We start from the raw sequence: 21,357 nt of genomic DNA on the forward strand, positions 1-21,357 counted from the left end.
CGATAAAGCACTATGTTTTTGTCGGCTAACAGCGAGTTACAATATTGTAACTGCACAGTCGAATCACGAATTGATATCGTCGGCTGAATGAAAATGAAACATTTACATGAATATTTTGATTAGACTTCAACGCGTTCGCAATGAACGTCACGCGCGTGTAACGCGTCTAATTTCTCACACGAGATAATTGCTCTATTTGCTCTGGAATGTAAATGAAATTCCGTTATATTACTTACAAAATGGTACAACACGCACCAATTTATAATAATTTCGACCGTGTTATTTTGCTTCGCGCTATTTAACAAAATAATTCACGATGAACGAATCTGTAATTGGATAAGCGAGTTAGTTAAATTAAAATCGTCATGAGAGTATTTTGCGGTTGGTGACGTCGAATAACGTCACGCGAAATCCCATTTTGAACGGTAAATAAAAATGAACATAATTCAAGAAGCGTGTAATTCGATCGCAACAATTTTTCAAATGACTGACGTTTTAGACAAGAACTTAATAACTCATTGATACGTCACTCGGCGTAAATACACGAGAAAATACGAACGATTCTGTTGGTCGTACCCTCCTCCTGTCAAACACAATTCGTCAGAATTGCCAGATGTCGCCTCCAGTTGCAATTTCGATTGGACCGCTGTACGGGTACGTGAAAAGTATTACGTGTTCCGAATAAAAAAAAAAAGAGAAGAGGAAAGAAACGGCAGAAAAAAGGGGATAAAAACGTACGGGTTGAATTATCAAAATTTCATCCGAAACGAACACTAATCTACTAGATAAATCCTTGATTCGTCAGGGGACAACTTTGTTAACCGCTATTGCGAACCTGAATCTTTTTTTACCGTTTTCCGCTATTCAGACACGGCGCTTCAATTCAAATGAATGCGAGAAACATCTCTCTAGCGCGGTGAGCTTTTCTCTTTTTATTTGTTTTCCGCTTAAAAACCCAGTTTCTCACTTCAACGAATTCGCTGTCTCGCCTGGCTGCTTCAAAAACGCGTTAGAAACTGTGTCAAACGAAACGTCGGCCGGTCACTCTTGTCGCCATCTTTTATTTTTCTATGTACCTTCTGGCGGATTATAAATCACTTCTGGACCTCTGTATTTGATTTTTACAAATTACCGGTCTCTCCATTTATTTCGTGTCATGGTTCCCGTTCACGATTTTACGCTATTAACAAATTTTTTTAACACTAAAACTACCGAATGACCGCTCCACAAGTTTCTTATTAAAAGGTACACATTTTGTTGAAGCACATTTCTTGAAATCAGAATTGATTTTCATTAAGATAAAGAATAAATGTGTGTACTAATTTATGTTTCGTTTGCTTATTTATTTTCTAACTTCATTTTTTATTTCAAATTAAGTACGCATTGTATGCCGGTAGATTTAGTAATATCGTATTTCATTTAACTTTCCAAAATTTAAATTCGACTCCTTTAAACGTTTCTTATTAAAAGGTATGCATTTTGTTGAAGTACATTTTGTTGAGATCAGAATTGATTTTCATTAAGATAAAGAATAAATGTGTGTACTAATTTATGTTTCGTTTGCTTATTTATTTTTTAATTTTAAATCAAGTAGTCGGTAGTTCAGTGTTAAATGTACTCGTAGTCGTTTAAAGTAGTTAAAAAATAGACACACATCTATTTTTTATTTTGATGAAAATCACTGCTGATTTTAAAGAATATACTCTGACAAAACGTGTACCTATTTTTTAATTTTAAATCAAGTACACATTATATGTCGCTAGTTTAGTGTTAAATGTACTCGTAGTCGTTTAAAGGAGTTAAAAAATAGACACACATCTATTTTTTATTTTGATGAAAATCACTGCTGATTTTAAAGAATGTACTCTAACAAAATGTGTACCTAATAAGAAACTCGTAGAGCGATCATTTGACCGGTTTCAGTGTTAACACGCTTGATATGTAACCTCGTTATATCGCCGCGTCTATAAGGTAGAACGTAAAGCAGCATAGAAAGGATAAAAAAGAGTAGCGAACAACGTCGATGAAATAATAACAGTCCGCAATTAACCCGGCTTTTCCAATCACGTTATACTTTTCAGTCCGTCGAGCAGGCGTCCATAAAAAGGAGAAAAGAATGGTAGCAAGCGTTCCGTTTAATACAAGCGTCGATCGTCTAGATCGTGGAGTGCGCGCCACCAGGTGCACTCATCCTTCCTTTTCATCCGTCCATATCCCGACGGTGTTCTCGTTCCTCTCCCGCTCGTGTTCCCCGGCGAAGTCGAAAGAGCGGTTCTCCGGTCTGCATCAAACGAAAGAAGGCACTTCGAGGTCCGGCCAGTCATTATCTAAAACGTTCTGAGGTAAGCTATTAAATGGCATCGGTATCTTTCTCGGTGGCCCGCTTGTCGTGCTTGTCGTTCTCCTCTCCTTTGTGCTGACTGGTTGTGCTCATCGCCTTCCAAGATCCCGGCCTAGAGAGACATGGGTGGCCTTTTCCTTCCTTTGCTCGCTCGTATTATAAAGAACGGAGAATCAAGAAGGCAGCAAGAAGAGCGAACCAGCTACGGATAGGTAGAAAAGCTTCTTCTTATTCTTTCTCCGCGTCTCTCTCCCTTTCTATCGCTTACTGACATTCCAGCCGCCTATTTCGAGAATGACTGGACCCGTTTTGTGTCGCGACATGTACCTGTGTGTATTTCGTTCCCTTTCTTTCTCCACGTTCATTGGAATCACGCCAGTTTCGTTGGCAGCGCAGCTTCGCCCAGTATTTTCATCGTTTCCACTCTTTTCGACGAATCGGTCCGTCTCTTTCGCTCGCCATCCCTCTTTCTCGCGCCGACATTTTCGTTCGATAACGGAGCGCGTGCGACTAAGACCCTCTATGTACGTCTTATCTCGTTTCCACCCGTCTTTTCTACCCTCGTTCATTTAATTCCTTCCTTTTTTTCCCTTTCGAATGGAGCTGCTCTTTTTATCGGTGTCCTCCTCGCTTCCACTTCGCGAATGACGTAATACGTACGGGCTCCAGCGACGATAACCCAACTTCCACCGGGATAACTGACCTAAACTGAATTTCACTTATGCCACGTTGTTTCACGGCTTGCGGCGAAACAATTACTGCCAAGTTTCAACTTTCTATCCGATTGACAGGACAGCAAAGAGCGGAACTTCAAAATCACCTAACTACGTGCAGCGTATATCCTAAAATATCTGATTTTTAACTCGAATATCGAACTCTTGTCATAAATGCGTTACTTACAGAATTCAAAAAGAACATATTCTTTAAATAATTTATACAATTACGGAATAATTGTCGACGCGAAAAGGATTAATTAATTCACAGCAGAGAGACGTGGTCTTTCGACCAAAAAATGTAACAAAGTTAAATGTAGAATCAAGTTGAACAAAGCTGGCGCAAGAAATTAAATTGTACAAAATTGGAACGTGATATTAAATCGTACAAACCCGGAGTGTGAAACTTGATTGCACAAACTAAAACGTGGAATTAAATTGTACAAAACTGAGATTATACAAAATTTTACGTGTTATTAAAGCAACGAAGTACAACGGAGTATTCTGCGAACTCCACGCGTTGAATATCTACGCGCTGGATTACTATGCGTTGGATTACTACGCGTTGAATATCCACGCATTCGATTACCACGCGTTGGACTACCACGCATTGGATTACCACTCATTGGATTACCACGCGTTGGGCTACTACGCGTTGCATTACCACGCGTCGGGTTACCACGCGTTGAATTACCACGCGTTGGATCACCACGCGTGGAACTACTACGCGATGGAATTACTGCGCATGGAATTACCACGCGCCGAATTACCACGCGTGGAATTACTACGCGATGGAATTACTACGCGTTGGAATTACTACGCATGGAATTACCACGCATGGAATTACCACGCACCGAATTACTACGCGTGGAATTACTACGCGTTGGAATTACCACGCGTCGAGTCACCACGCGCCGAATTACCACGCGTGGAATTACTACGCGTTGGAGTTACTACGCATGGAATTACCACGCGTCGAATCACCACGCGCCGAATTGCTACGCGTTGGAATTACCACGCGTGGAATTACTACGCGTTGGAATTACCACGCGCCGAATTACCACGCGTGGAATTACTACGCGATGGAATTACTGCGCATGGAATTACCACGCGTCGAATCACCACGCGTGGAATTACTACGCGATGGAATTACTACGCGTTGGAATTACTACGCATGGAATTACCACGCATGGAATTACCACGCACCGAATTACTACGCGTGGAATTACTACGCGTTGGAATTACCACGCGTCGAGTCACCACGCGCCGAATTACCACGCGTGGAATTACTACGCGTTGGAGTTACTACGCATGGAATTACCACGCGTCGAATCACCACGCGCCGAATTGCTACGCGTTGGAATTACCACGCGTGGAATTACTACGCGTTGGAATTACCACGCGCCGAATTACCACGCGTGGAATTACTACGCGTTGGAATTACCACGCGTGGAATTACTACGCGTTGGAATTACCACGCGTGGAATTACTACGCGTTGGAATTACCACGCGCTGAATTACCACGCGTGGAATTACTATGCGTTGGAATTACCACGCGTGGAATTACTACGCGTTGGAATTACCACGCGCCGAATTACCACGCTTGGAATTACTATGCGTTGAAATTACCACGCGTGGAATTACTACGCGTTGGAATTACCACGCGCTGAATTACCACGCGTGGAATTACTATGCGTTGGAATTACCACGCGTCGAGTCACCACGCGCCGAGTCACCACGCGTGGAATTACTACGCATGGAATTACCATGCGTGGAATTACTACGCGATGGAATTACCATGCGTGGAATTACTGCGCATGGAATTACCTCGTGTGGAATTACTACGCGTCGAAACTACCACGCGTCGAGTCACCACGCGTGAAACTACAGTGTGGTTGAACCCTTGAAAGATAGGAAGCGATCGTGACGCCTCTGTGTCGTAAAAATGGTGGCCGCGAAAGTCGCAGAAAATCGGTATCCGCGTCTAATTCTTCGATAAACGGAGAATAGCGAAGGACGGTTTCCGTTTGTCCCGTGAAATTAATCGGAACTGTAGAATCAATTTGACGCGACAACAGAGAGAAACTCGATCGACAAGTCCGTGAAAACGGGTAGCTAGTACGGTAACAAATTCGTCACGTGCAAATTATATACTCGACGGTGCCGTTCAATTTGCACCGGAACAGCTTTTCTTCCTACAGGCAACAAGCGAACGAGCAGTTCCAGGAGGGAATAGTTATCGCTCCGACTCACCGTTTTCCACCCCCTGGCTCTGTCTGTCTGTCTTCGTCCCCTTTCCGGTGTGCCATCTTTCTCGCAGCAACCGCGTTTGTCTCTCTGTGTGTCCCGATGAAAAGCTCGGCTCAGTCGAGCACAAGCAATGGCGGCTATTCAAAAGTGTATTGCAAAAATTCTCTGCCGATAGAGGGTGGTGAAGTTCCCTCTCCCTGTTTCGATGCATAGGCAAATCTCGTTGGGTGAAGTGACTCGAAAACGTAATTTCGACCGGCAGCCTGAAAAGAGGAGTGTGGGCGCTGAAAGAGCCCGGAATAGTTAACCCTGATATTCACCGGGATCTACCCACGATTTTTTTCTTCTCTTTTTTTCTATTTCGCAACTTCCTAACTCCGTGTCGTTATTGGATGCACACCTATCTCTCTGTTCTCTCTATTGTATAAGCTACAAATATGGACCGGAATTTCATCGAAACTCGGATATCAATTAATTCGCTAGTTTAATCTTTCTCGCTCGTTCAACTTGTACGGTGTCGATTTTTAACCCCTTGCCTTGCGATTTAATTTTCATGTTTGACCCAGTCCCTGATATGTACTATTCACCCTATAGATTTATCACGCTTATTCGTTGTAAGTTAAAGGATATAAAAATCAGCCGGTTAAATGTTATCAGAACTATGTATGCAAATAGCTAAGTGACCGAGTACCACAGAAATCCTCCGTATCCCAGTCACGATTATTCGGGGTCGCAGCTACTTTTCTGACGAATTTCTGTCCCTACACCTGCGACTCCCGCAGGTAATAACGTAAAACGCTGACGTGCTCGTTTGTCCGCATTTCCCGGACTACGCGGAACAATTGCTTTACATTTATTTGCATCCGTGTGCACGTGCCTCTAGCCCCGAAAAAGAAAGAATGGAAAAAAAAGGAAGGAAGGGTCCGAGCGAAGGGAGGTGGTAGAGAGACGAGCAAGAAGAGCCACGGCCGAACGAGAGTTATGAATAAAGCATTTAATTATATTTTTTCGAGTGTTCTCCTTTGTGCGGCCAAGCGTAACCCTTTATCCGCGGGATTCGTTAAGTTAAGTGGTTTCAGCAGCTGTAGACCCCTCCCTCCGCTCCCCTAAACAGGAGTACTGGAAAAGAGGTGGTGGCGATGCTGGTGGTGGATGGAAGGCAGCTATAATTTGGCCTGCACTTGCTTATTTACTACGCCCATTATCGCCGTTAACGCAGTTTGTACCGCTTTTGTGAATCTTGCTGGCGAGGAGTTCACGGGGCGATTCGGAAGAGAATAACAGGACAGGAGCGAGCCGGCGAACAGAGATTGCGGAATTGTAATCAATTTCGTTTTGAATAAATGTAATGTGGTTTCGCGATGGAAATCGAGATCTTATCGTTGCGTTTCGCCTTCCGTTTCTCCCATATTCTCACCATTTTATTACTAAATAAGTTCGTCAGAATGGACGATGCAATAGTGGTATTTTTACTTTATTGACGATTGGTATAAGTTGGATTACGACGCGCTGGATTATTACGCGTTGGTTAGTTACATGTTCGATTACCACGCGTTGGTTAGTTACACGTTCGACTACCACGCGTTGAATATCCATGCGCTGGATTACTACGCGTTGAATATCTACGTGCGGGATTATTACGCGTTGGATTACTACGCGTTGAATATCTACGCGCTGGATTACCACGCGCTGGATTACAACGTGCTGGACTACCACGCGCTAGATTACCACGCATTGGATTACCACGCGTTGCATTACCACGCGTGGAATTACTACGCGATGGAATTACTGCGCGTGGAATTACCACGTGTGGAATTACTACGCGTTGGAATTACCACGCGTCGAATCACCACGCGCCGAATCACCACGCGTTGGAATTTCTACGCATGGAATAACCACGCGCCGAATTTCCACGCGTGGAATTACTACGCGTTGGAATTACCACGCGTCGAATCACCACGCGCTGAATCACCACGCGTTGGAATTTCTACGCATGGAATAACCACGCGCCGAATTTCCACGCGTGGAATTACTACGCGTTGGAATTACCACGCGTCGAATCACCACGCGCTGAATCACCACGCGTTGGAATTTCTACGCATGGAATAACCACGCGCCGAATTTCCACGCGTGGAATTACTACGCGTTGGAATTACTACGCGTTGGAATTACTACGCATGGAATTACCACGCGTCGAATTACCACGCGCCGAATCACCACGCGTTGGAATTTCTACGCATGGAATTACCACGCGCCGAATTACCATGCGTGGAATTACTATGCGTTGGAATTACTACGCATGGAATTACCACGCGTGGAATTACTACGCGTTGGAATTACCACGCGCCGAATCACCACGCGTGGAATTACTACGCGTTGGAATTACCACGCGTCGAGTCACCACGCGCCAAATCACCACGCGTGGAATTACTACGCGTTGGAATTACTACGCATGGAATTACCACGCGTGGAATTACTACGCGTTGGAATTACCACGCGTCGAGTCACCACGCGCCAAATCACCATGCGTGGAATTACTACGCGTTGGAATTACTACGCATGGAATTACCACGCGTGGAATTACTACGCGTTGGAATTACCACGCGTCGAGTCACCACGCGCCAAATCACCATGCGTGGAATTACTACGCGTTGGAATTACTACGCATGGAATTACCACGCGTGGAATTACTACGCGTTGGAATTACCACGCGTCGAGTCACCACGCGCCAAATCACCATGCGTGGAATTACTACGCGTTGGAATTACTACGCATGGAATTACCACGCGTGGAATTACTACGCGTTGGAATTACCACGCGTCGAGTCACCACGCGCCAAATTACCATGCATGGAATTACTACGCGTTAGAATTACTACGCGTTGGAATTACTACGCGTGGAATCACCACGCACCGAATTACCATGCGTCGAATTACTACGCGTTGCATAACTGCGCGAAACTGCCGTTCTCGCGTCTACGCACGCGTAATCCCCGCGCTCTGATCAGCTACCCCCATTTCGTTTTGAATAAATGTTATGCGGTTTCGCGCTGGAAATCGAGATCTTATCGTTACATTCCGCCTTCCGTTTCTCCGATATTTTCACCTTTGTATTACTAAATTATTCCCTCGCGTTTGTATTTTAATCTACATGCTACATTTTCAACCGAATTGTACTTACAGACAATTTCTGAAATCGCAAATTTCTCGAAACTCGAAGAACCTTAACATTGCTTCGATCAAAATTGGATCTACGATAAAGTGTACGATCGGAGGTTTTTGTCCGTGACAAAGAATTGTTTTCGCGAAGGTGCGTATTTAATATCCGTCAAAATAATATATGAGAGCGGCGGTCAGAGATCGCGCTCGTTGGCCTTGTTAATAATTCCGAGCAGTAGCCGGAGGTCGAATATATATATTTCCGGAGCTTGTTATTTCACACGGTCTAGCGTAGAAATAAAGGAATTCGTGGAGAATATTTTAGCGTCGAACAGCAGCATCTAACCTGCGAGAGGCTAGAGTTAACGAGACAGACGGTGGACCTCCGCGCGAAAGGTACACAGCGGACCAAGGAGGATAATAAAAAAGAAACGACCTAGCATAGAGGAAACAAAGAAAGGAACTACGCTCGAAGAAAAAGGTACATACATATACATATACAATATGTATATAGGTATACATACTTGTCTTTTTTTAAGAGACTGGTGGTCCTGCTTATTGCGGTCGTCTGGTATTCAACGGCAGCCTAATAATAGGAGGCCGTTTTCGTGGAAGGAAGCGAGGGAAGTCGTTGCTCCGAATTATTCCGCGCCTCTCGGACCTGCAACAAGGCGCATACAACGAAATTAATGCGGCAATAATCGTTTCGAGCACGGCGTAATTCGCTAAACCGCCCTCCCTCGAGGCCGCTTTAATTCTGCAATAATTGTACTACACGCCAACTAATCACCCTCCTGCTCCCGCGCTCTCTTCGTGTCTTATGCTCGCGAGTCCATTCATGATACCAGAATCCATCTCGAGCTTGATGCGGGTCAAAATGGGATTTCAAATGGGAATATCATTAATTGGGAACTTTACGATTTCGACAACTTGGAGGACTTAGAGGTGCGCGGATTTTGCGAGATAGGGGAGACTGAGGGATTTCGCGAATGCTAGCTGCAAATTTATATGTTTAGAGAATTTGGGGAGCTGGGATCTTGAGGATGTGGTGATATAGGTTTTGTGATTTTGATGTGAGGATTTGAGGATTTGGAGATTGGGTATTTGAAATTTGAGAAGTTGGGTGTTGCACAATTGGGAACTTGAGATTTGGGATTGACTGTAGAAAAATTTTGGGACACGGAAACTTGGAGGTGGATGATTTAGGAACTTGGTACTTGGAGGTGGACGATTTAGGAACTTGGTACTTGGAGAATTATACTTGGTACTTGGTACTTGGAGGACTTGACAATATGCAATTTTCTGAACATAAGAATGGTTAGGTTAGGAACTTGATACTTAGAGAATCATACTTGGTACTTGGTACTTGGAGGACTTGACAATAAGCAAACTTCTGAATATAAGAATGGTTAGGTTAGGAACTTGATACTTGGAGAATTATACTTGGTACTTGATACTTGGAGGACTTGACAATATACAAACATTCTGAATATAAGAATAATTGTTCTTAATGGCATGCTTGTTCAAATGATGTTCTGAATAGATCCAGAAGGTGAAAGTCTGTTTGTACTACTTTAAATATCAAAGACTTCAGTAATTAGAAAATTAGGTAATTTGTGAGTCCCCGAAACAAAGCTTGGAACAAGGTATTTTATTTGTAGCCGTCCGAATAAGAAAGGACATTCCCCATAACCGAGCATATCGAAGCGCTCAGCATCGAACAATGAAAGTGCATAAATAAGAAAGGTGGTAAAATCGCGAGTAGAATAGGAGAAAGAGTAAAGTAGAAGGTAGCGTTTCGAATGGCGGCAACGATGCCGCGATACCTTGAATGCCTCAGCGCGCATCCCACAACAGTTTGCGAAAATTACTGCTGTCATTTGCCGTTGGCTTTGTTCTTATCCCCTCTCCGGTATCGGTGGTGCTCGTGCACGTACACGTGCCCGTCGAGTGCACACGTAAACCAAACTCTGTGCCCACGTACACGAGCACGGGTATTATTGTGAGCGAGCATGCTCGAAGCAATTTCCGATCCGCCTTCCTCGCTACTATCCTCTCTGTCGCTTTCTCTCGATCCTCTTCCTTATAACCTAACCCCTTCACCCTCGACATCCCCTTTTCGCCCAACTCCTCGACCACGCTGTCCGTTCTATCTTCGACAACCCCGAACGCACGGGTCCTATCGCTTGTATTTGCACTTAATTGCGACTCGTAAGCTATTATTACGACGCCTTTTAAAGGAGCTACTTTGTATGCGAAATCCGAAGCAGTTGCTGGTCGAAACAGAAATTTGGTTAGGTTAGGTTAAACCTTTACACTCGTCACTTTTGTATTAGCAGAATTTTCGATTTGGAAAGTTTAAGAAATTTTTTCTTTGTTAAATTTTGGATACATCTTCTATTTGGAGTTGTAGTCTTATGATTACACAGATATTTAATTTAGATTGTTTTATTAAAGTGGTGAGTGTGAGTTCATTGATCGAGTACAAATCCAGCGCGTGGATATACAATGTGTAGTAATGCAGCGCGTGGATATTCAACGCATAACAATTCAACGCGTAGCAATTCAACGCGTAGTAATTCAGCGCTAGGATATCTAGCGCGCGGTAGTTCAACGCGTGGTAAATCAGCGCGTAGATATTCAACGCGTGGTAATTCCATCGCGTAGTAATTCCATGCGTGGTGATTCGACGCGTGGTAATTCCATGCGTAGTAATTCCATCGCGTATTAATTCCACGCGTGATGATTCGACGCGTGGTAATTGCATGCGCAGTAATTCCATCGCGTAGTAATTCCATCGCGTAGTAATTCCACGCGTGGTGATTCGACGCGTGGTAATTCCATGCGCAGTAATTCCATCGCGTAGTAATTCCACGCGTGGTAATTCCATGCGTAGTAATTCCACGCGTGGTAATTCCATGCGTAGTAATTCCATGCGTAGTAATTCCATGCGTAGTAATTCCATCGCGTAGTAATTCCATCGCGTAGTAATTCCACGCGTGGTGATTCGACGCGTGGTAATTCCATGCACAGTAATTCCATCGCGTAGTAATTCCACGCGTGGTAATTCCATGCGTAGTAATTCCACGCGTGGTAATTCCATGCGTAGTAATTCCACGCGTGGTAATTCCATGCGTAGTAATTCCATCGCGTAGTAATTCCATCGCGTAGTAATTCCATGCGTAGTAATTCCATCGCGTATTAATTCCACGCGTGGTAATTCCATGCGCAGTAATTCCATCGCGTAGTAATTCCACGCGTGGTAATTCCATGCGTAGTAATTCCATCGCGTAGAAATTCCACGCGTGGTGATTCGACGCGTGGTAATTCCATGCGGAGTAATTCCATCGCGTAGTAATTTCACGCGTGGTAATCCAACGCGTGGTAATTCAACACATAGCAATTCAACGCGTAGTAATTCAGCGCGTGCTAATCTAACGCGTGGTAATCCAGCGCGTGGATATTCAACGCATAGTAATTCAGCGCGTGGATATCCAACGCGTGGTAATCCAACGCATGGTAATCCAACGCATGGTAATCCAGCGCGTGGATACAGGTACAAGATCAATGTACTTTCGTGAATTGTTCCAAATTTTCTGAAGGACTTGTGAGTTTTTGGGTAAAGTTATTTGATTCGATTGTGATAAGAATGTTACTGCTTATAGGAAAGTTGATATTTAGAATATTTATCGGTATTCCCGTGTTGGTACGTTATGATATTTAAATATTTCAGTCTTTGCATCCACTCCTATTGAAATATTCCAATATTCGCGTTGGAATATTCCGATATTTGGATATTCCCATATTGGAATATCTCGATATTTGGATATTGGGATATTTGAATATTCTAGGATTTGAATACTCGTATAAGTAGTACTTGCGAGAAAGTGCACTCGGGCAAGTTCCTTTCGTCGAAAACAAGTGCAAAGTAAAACACCTCTTCTCTATTCTATCAAGTGCTATCAAACCTAAATTATCAAATTCTTAACCCTGCAATTCCAAATCCTCTAATTCTCAAATTTTCAATCCTATAAATCCTCAAATTCCCACAGTCTTATTCTTAACTCTAACATCCCTAATTTCTCAACCTTCAAATCCCTGAATTGTCGAATCATCCTCTAAATCAGCCTCCAGATGAACCTTCAATTTCCCAAATTCCAAACCATCGACACTCTAGATTACCAAATCATGGCAAATCCCTAAATCGCCAAATCATCGAGTTCTCAAGCCCCAAGATTCGCAGACAGATGCGGCGAAGCCAGACGGTCGTGACACACTGTCAGCCGTAAGCGCGGGATTTTCAAATTTTAATCGAATCTGTCGAGCTCCGGCTCCGTTTACCAATTAAACAATTTACCGCGTTTGCAGGAAATATTTTATTGACGGCCTGCATAAAACACCGCGAGAAAACGTATTGCTATCGCGGACCAAGTAAATAGCCGGCACATGCATTAATTATAAATCGTAGCATCGAAAATCGTGAAATCTGTTAACGTTATAATTCTGAATAATTTCAGCCAGCTGTTTCATTTTAATCGCCGTTTAACGACTTCCATCGTTTTCAGGTGAAAATTTAGAACGTTTCGAATGGTTCGATTTTTGAACCTAATTCGCCGAATTTATCGCGCACGTACACTCGCGAATCGTACCGGGGGAAAAATTTTCGTGTTGATAATTTTTCGCCAATGAAATCGTTTATTCCGAAAGAGGATTATACAGCATGGAAGTTGTATAAACCGTGCACACACGCGCACACAGGGAAGAAGAAAAACATGTCCGCCAATGGCGCCGAATGGAAAGCATCGTATCGATTCTTCCATTATTCGTTGACTGATCTAATTCGATAGCTCTTTCTCCGTTCATTCGTTAGCCAGACCAAGCTTTACGATTAATTCCAATATATCAGTTGGCATCCTAGCCCCAATTAAAAGCTGTCGTCGCCGTTTTAACTACATCGTGCGCTCCGCTGAAAATCCGTTTCAAGTGTTCCATCGACGGTCCCCGTGGCTACCGTGTGCGCGTCCATTGACACACGACCTCTCCATACGTTTCCATTGGTCCGTATCCGAATTACCATCGATATATTTATACCGGCTCGACGTTCGATTCGATATGTTCCACCTAAAAAGAACTCCTTTGGATCGAAACGATTCCGAAGCGACGGAAATGGTTATACGTAGGGAGAAATTTCAATCGAAACTCGACGTGCTTCTACTTGTATATTTCCAGTTTTCATTTTGTCAAACGTTCTGCAGTACTGCTTCGCGGGGAGAATAAGAAATCACTAGATCTAGGATGTTACGGTGCTCGCGCTGACGTAGGTTCTTCGTTGGGACTTTTTTTAACTTTGTAAGTTTCGAGTTTGTTTCTAGGTTAAACGATCGAATTGTCAGATCTCAGATACTCGAGTGTTCAATTTAGAACCGCTCAAAATTCTTAAACATACAATTCTTAACATTAACATATCTTCATATTAGCAAGGTTCTAATTATCCAAGCTGTTATACTCTCATCAAACCTGCTATTCGATCAAACTATTGGTGGATCAAATTTAAATAAATCTACCAAACATCCCACCCTGAAATAAAATCCTAAATTTCCTGAGCTCTTAAATTTCCAAATCGATTACATAAATTTCCATCCACCAAACAGTCATTGAGAAGTGCAGTCAAGTAAATCTAGTAAAGAGAGGACTTCAGAAAAGAATCCTAGTTACGTGAACCAGAGTCCGCCTTTATTTTTTCTCCAGAAAGCTCTGTTTCCTTTCCTCAACTCCTTCGTGAAAGCTCATTCTCGAGGTTTCGAGCGAGTGGCAACTAGTTAGAAGTTTAAACCAGCGTGACATAATAACAACTCGAGATTCAGGTGGTTTCTCGTCTGTTATTTCACGTGTCGCGTGTTCACGGTAGAAACGTACACAAGGGTGGTGCGCGACCGAGGCCGCCGGTAAATCGCGACGAAACAACAAATCTGTCGATTCAGTTTACGCGGGTTACACTTAACCTATTTTCGCCCGGAAATTGCATCGCGACTCGACCGTTATTACTATGCGAACGGGTTTGATCAAAATTGAAAAATTGAATTTCCGGAAAAACGGATTTCTTTGCGCGATTCGCTTCTTTAACCATCCTGCGAATTGCCGCGATAACGAACGCTGTGTATTCCGGTACCTTTATTTAATAGTACGCATTAGGCTCGTCAGAATGGATGATGGAATACTGAGGTAAAATTGGTAGTTTATTGAGGATTGCTATGCGTTAGATTACCATGCGCTGGATTATTATGCGTGCGATCACTACGCGCTGGATTACCACGCGTTGGATTACCACGCGTTGGAATACCACGCGTTCGATTGCCACGCGTTCGATTGCCACGCGTTGGAATACCACGCGTTCGATTGCCACGCGTTGGATTACCATGCGATGGAATACCACGCGTTGGAATACCACGCGATAGAATACCACGCGTTGGAATACCACGCGTTAGAATAGCACGCGTTAGAATACCACGCGTTGAAATACCACGCGTTGGAATACCACGCGTTGGAATACCACGCATTGCATTATCACGCGTTGAATTACCACGCGTTGGATTACCATGCGATGGAATACCACGCGTTGAATTACCACGCGTTGGATTACCATGCGATGGAATACCACGCGTTGAATTACCACGCGTTGGATTACCATGCGATGGAATACCACGCGTTGGAATACCACGCGATAGAATACCACGCGTTGGAATACCACGCGTTAGAATAGCACGCGTTGAAATACCACGCGTTAGAATAGCACGCGTTGAAATACTACGCGTTAGAATACCACGCGTTGGAATACCACGCGTTGCATTATCACGCGTTGAATTACCACGCGTTGAATTACCACGCGTTGGAATACCACGCGTTGGAATACCACGCGTTGCATTATCACGCGTTGAATTACCACGCGTTGGAATACCACGCGTTGGAATACCACGCGTTGGATTATCACGTGTTGAATTACCACGCGTTGGAATACCACGCGTCGAATCGCCACGTGCTGAATTACCACGTGATAATCCAACGCGTAGTAATCGTACGCGTAATAATCCAACGAGTGGTAATCCAACACGTGGTAATCCAGCGCGTGAATATTCAATGCGTGGTAATCCAGCGCGTAGTAATCCAACGCGTGGTAATCCAGCGCGTGGATATTCAACACGAAGTAATCCAACGCATAGCAATTTTATTTCATATGAACCCACGTTTTATAAATACATCGTTGAACTTTTATCTCCATATTCTGTCTTGCACTCGAAATATTCACCCACCATCTTATGTACACCAAAGTTGCGAGAGAATCACCCCGTTTGTACGTACATAATAACAATCGCTCCTGTCGAATTCTTGAGAAGAAGTGCCCCTAAGAAAGTTTCCCGTTCAACTAGCCAGCCAGTAAAGCGTTAAAATGCTATCGATGTTCAGTCTTTTAACGAAGTATAAATCTCATCGAACTCGAGAATGAACTTAACCCTAGAAGCCACCAGCGAAGTAGCGCAGGCATCGAGTGGAGAAACTGGAGGAGAAAAAATCGCCGTAATTAAAAAGATTCGAAGAAAAACTTGGGAGAGAAAAAGAAAGGCAAACTCCTCGATGTTCTGGCGTAGCTTATCGTGAAAAGTTTCGTCTACGATTTCGTCGTCTCTCCCTTTTACTCTTCGCTTCGCGAATAAAACCAACGAAAATGGCTCGCGAACACACCGTTGACACGGATCTTGACAATCATCAAGCACGATCGACTCGAGTACACGATTTAGGCCGGCGCACTACACTTTTATCGGTTGATACTGTGTCGAAAAACTGAAGATGTTTATTGATCTTTAAATGCTACCTGTGTTCATTACCTACCTGTATAGCAATATAGGAATTATTAAACGGTTAATGAAATAATTCTCGCACCAATGAAATAGACCTACATCGTTCATAATCATTTGTCAGCGCCTGTGTATAAATAGCTGTAGGTAAAATGTTAAGTAAATTATCGAATAATGTTCAGGCTGACGAAATAGGAAGATCTATATCGTCCGCAAACATTTGCGTATATAAATAGCTGTAGGGGAAATATTAAATAAATTATCGAGTAATGTTTATACCGATAAAATAGATCTATATTGTTCGCAAACATTTGCCCGCAACTTTATATAAATACCCGGGAGAGAAATGATATATAAATTATTAAATAATGGTTGTCGAGGAAATAGATATATATCGTTCGTAAACTTTTGTCCGGTTATATATAAACAACCGTTGGGTATTGTTAAATAAATCGATAAATTGTCGCTGGTGACAAAGCTATGACACGAAGTAAGCATTCGAGTATCGAAAGAACTATTAGCATTCGAGGCAAAAACGGCGATAGCTATTCGTGCAAACGACAACTGTATTTTCATTTGTTGCAGTTTTTGAATCCGGTGGATGACGGCCAAGTGCCGTCAGGGACTATTTGGCACGCAAACTACGCCATAGTGGCGTCACTCGGATGATTCGAAAACTACGGGACGTTTAAACGTGTTCGATACCGCTGAGAAATACGTTTCACGGACGCGAATAATTAAACGGTCGATGTATTTTCCATAAAATAGATTGAGATGTTTCCTCGATTTCCGTCGCGACGTTCGACGATCGGACTCGTTCTATATGTTCTGCAAGCCAAATAGAATCAACCATAGTTCGCGTTTCGATTAAACCGTTGCCCGTGTATTTATAGGTTTCATTAAAGCGGCTCTACCTCCATTTCAAATTTTCATTAGCGCCGGCTAAAGTGCTCGCCCGTTCCGTTGTTATCGAAGACGTTTTTATCGATTCAGATTCATCAAGCACATATTTTTCGTGTAATTGCTAATATTTTCCGTGTATTAGAATGTTTTCTTTGCTCTCGGATTTATTCGTTATGCTGTTTGGAATATTGGTGAAATATTCATGGTCTTTCTTATGTCTTATTTAGTGGCAAATTCACGATCTGGATTACCATGCGCTGAATTACCACGCGTTGGATTATTACGCGTTGGATTACCACGCGTGGAATTACTACGCATGGAATTAGCACGCGTCGAATTACCACGCGCCGAATTACCACGCGTGGAATTACTACGCGATGGAATTACCACGCGTGGAATTACTACGCGATGGAATTACCACGCGTGGAAGTACTACGCATGGAATTACCACGCGTCGAATCACCACGCGTGGAAGTACTACGCATGGAATTACCACGCACTGAATTACCACGCGTGGAATTACTACGCGATGGAATTACCACGCATCGAATCACCACGCGCCGAATTACCACGCGTGGAATTACTACGCGATGGAATTACCACGCGTGGAATTACTACGCGATGGAATTACCACGCGTGGAAGTACTACGCATGGAATTACCACGCGTCGAATCACCACGCGTGGAAGTACTACGCATGGAATTACCACGCACTGAATTACCACGCGTGGAATTACTACGCGATGGAATTACCACGCATCGAATCACCACGCGCCGAATTACCACGCGTGGAATTACTACGCGATGGAATTACCACGCGTGGAATTACTACGCATGGAATTACCACGCGTCGAATCACCACGCGCCGAATTACCACGCGTGGAATTACTACGCGATGGAATTACCACGCGTCGAATCACCACGCGCCGAATTACCACGCGTGGAATTACTACGCGATGGAATTACCACGCGTGGAATTACTACGCGTTGGAATTACCACGCGTCGAATCACCACGCGTCGAATTGCCACGCGTGGGAGTACTACGCGTTGGAATTATTACGCATGGAATTACCACGCGTCGAATCACCACGCACCGAATTACCACGCGTGAAATTACTACGCGATTGAATTACCACGCGTCAAATCACCATGAGTGGAATTACTACGCGATGGAATTACCACGCGTCAAATCACCACGCGTGGAATTACTACGTGTTGGAATTACTACGCATGGAATTACCACGCGTTGAATTACCACGCGTGGAATTAATACGCGATGGAATTACCACACGTTGCATTACTACGCGTAGACCTATATATACAATTACCAATGAAGCAAGGGACCTCTGGAGCAGGAGGAAGAGTCTAAAGACTAGTTCCTACAACACCTTTCATCAGTTCACTCTCAAAAATATATTCTCCCCAGTATTATCAAACTCAAGTATCTAAACCTGCTATCGCCCGCAATTCCAATAAACCCTTACTATAATTATTAAATCAAAAGCAACGTACAAAGATAAGAGTAGTGCAACTCTAATACAACCCTAAAGCATCGAAACGTGTCAAATAAGCCCTCCGGCAAGGGTTAACATCCCCCACGTTTTTCCAGATACAGCAAACATAAACGCGTTAACAGGTTCGAAAGATCAAAGGTGGCGTCGCGACAGTGAAAACGTTAATTCGGTTGTAACACGGTAGAAGATTTTCCTTTCATCCGATCTGAAATTCATGCCTTTCGACACGACGAAGCCGGGGATAGAGGGCCGTTGGAAGGCCGTGCGTTAAATATTGAACAATACAGCCGACGGCGTGCGGTTTTCCAACAGCTATCGATCATAAACTCTGTTTACAAAAGCCGGAGGCGCAGCTTGATTCTCGGCCGGAGACGAGTCAGGTCCACGCGGATTCGTGAAAGAGAAAGATGTTAATGGAATCTCTCCGTCTAGTCGATGAAGAAACAACGAAGCAACGGCAGACGTTGATAAAACGATTCGCAGTAGCGAACATGTAACGCGACCTCGATAGATCGAGATAAACGATTTCGCGGCTCCGATACCCTCCATCGTTCTTTCTTGTTCTTCTACCTTCAACGTTATTCGCTCGGTACAGCTTGTTTCATCTAATTTCATCTCTCCGATTTTTTGTATCCAGCTGCACGATTTGCTGATTCAGATAGTTGGAGGTTCAAAAAGAGGGGAATTTAGGGGTGAGGTTATTTTAGAATTTCAAGGTTGAAAATTTTGGAGAAGTGGAAACTTAAGATTTTAAGAAAAGGAACTTGAAAATTTGATAATGTGAAGATGTGGGAGTTTGAGAGTTTTAGAATTTGAGGCTTGAAGCTAATATGAAGAATTAAGAATTTAGGGATGACACAGTTTTTTTAAGATTGTAAGAAATTTAGGGATATAAGAATGTAGAAACGTAGAAATTTATGAACTTAAAATGTTGATGATCAGAGAAATTTAGGAAGTTCAAGAATCTGTTGTGAAGAATAATTTGATAAAGAGTTAAAAAATAATTTGATGAAGAGCCGAAGAAGAATTTCACAAAGGAACCCCACAATATATCTTCTTAGCGCCCCACACAATGTACGCCCCTTAAAGAGCAAGTAACATGAAACACTTTGTAGAGGCTGTGGCATATCTGTTCTTTTAATCCGTTGGAACGTTATCTCGTTGAGGAGATAAGTTACCGTAGCGAATCCTTCTCGTTGAACCGTGTTAATCAAAGTGTGCGATCGATGCGAATAGACGGGATCGAAGGCAGCATTCGGTGGTGGTAGCGTGATTTCGCAGACGGGGATTAAACGGAGAACGGGAGGATTCCGTAGATGGTGCTCTCGTGGATCTACCCGTGAATGGATAGTTTATGGTGGTCCGTGATATAGGTTGAAGGAGAAACGGCAATTCCGTTCGCGATTAAAATTTGATGGCGTTAACGGTTATTATACAGCTACCTTCTGTTTCTCTTCTTTACCGCTTTATAATCGAGCTTCGGAGAATAGGTTCAATTATAAGGAGAGATAGCATCGAAATAATTCAACGCGCAATTTAGCGGAGCAGAGTAACGGTAGTCTTTTTTTCGAGCGAATAGATTTATCGATTGATATTTTATCAGGGCTTCCGCTCGAAACCGTTTTAATTAGTCGAATTTGCGCAAATTGGAATTCGATCGAAATTAACCAGCACAGTTGGCATGCTTTCGTAAATGCAGGATCAAATCAACGGGTTCCGTATTGTCTGTGTTTCCAGTTTAGAGAACGTGTCGGTGGTTGAAGCGACCTGGCCGCTTAGTTAATAGGAGGAATGGTTTCTGTCCGATTTACTTAATTGCCAACGCAAAATTCCTCCGTTTCCCTGAACGATGTCGGGTCGTTAAGTATGAAAGTTCGCGAACCTCCGAAACTTCGATATTTATCGTATCTCGTATGGCGCCGACGCTACTGGATCCGGTTACTTCGAAACACATTCGTTAGCTGCCATATTCCTTCGTTACGTTATCTCTTTCGCGACCGAGGTACGCCTTTCACGAATTTGAGATGAAAGTTTAATAGGAGGAACAATTATCTAAATTCCTGCAAGTAGATGGACTTCCGCCCTCCTGGGATGCGTCGCGGTTCCGCTGCAATAATGACCCTCCATATAATGTAATTGGATGCACTCCACCGGACATAACTCATTCCTATAGGAACGTTTACGCTGTTTACGATTAATTTTGCTAATCGTTTCTATTCCCCACATTATACATAAACTATCAGTTTATGACTATTCTTTCTATGTAACTCTCAAACCTTCACGTTGCTGAATTGGTGTATGTTCGACTTTTTAACCCTTTGCACAATTTCCTGCACCTATCGACTCCTTAATTTATAAAATAGATCAAGAAAGAGGTTCTCCTCTTCTACGCGTTGAATCACCACGCGCCGAATTACCACGCGTGGAATTACTACACGTCGAATCACCACGCGTGGAATCACTACGCGTTGGAATTACTACGCATGGAATTACCACGTGTGGAATTACCACGCGTTGGAATTACCACGCGTCGAATCCCCACGCGTCGAATCACCACGCGTGGAATTACTACGCGTTGGAATTACTACGCATGGAATTACCACGTGTGGAATTACCACGCGTTGGAAT

At 43.4% G+C, this 21,357-nt stretch overlaps 1 protein-coding gene across 2 annotated transcripts in view; it reads right to left on the reverse strand.

The window, feature by feature from the left end:
- The window catches only part of LOC100876665 (uncharacterized), a 157,046-nt gene that overhangs the window by 52,688 nt on the left and 83,001 nt on the right, over window positions 1-21,357 (reverse strand). Inside the window, exon 2 of one of the 2 annotated variants that reach the window (XM_012292940.2) lies at window positions 8,987-9,123. The exons of the other annotated variant lie outside the window; for it this stretch is intronic. The gene's annotated coding sequence lies outside the window, so the exon portion shown is untranslated. The remainder of the gene's footprint in view (window positions 1-8,986; window positions 9,124-21,357) is intronic. 2 annotated transcript variants of the gene reach the window in all.

Source organism: Megachile rotundata, chromosome 3 (genome assembly GCF_050947335.1).
Source record: "Megachile rotundata isolate GNS110a chromosome 3, iyMegRotu1, whole genome shotgun sequence".
NCBI classification, from domain to species: Eukaryota; Metazoa; Arthropoda; class Insecta; order Hymenoptera; family Megachilidae; genus Megachile; species Megachile rotundata.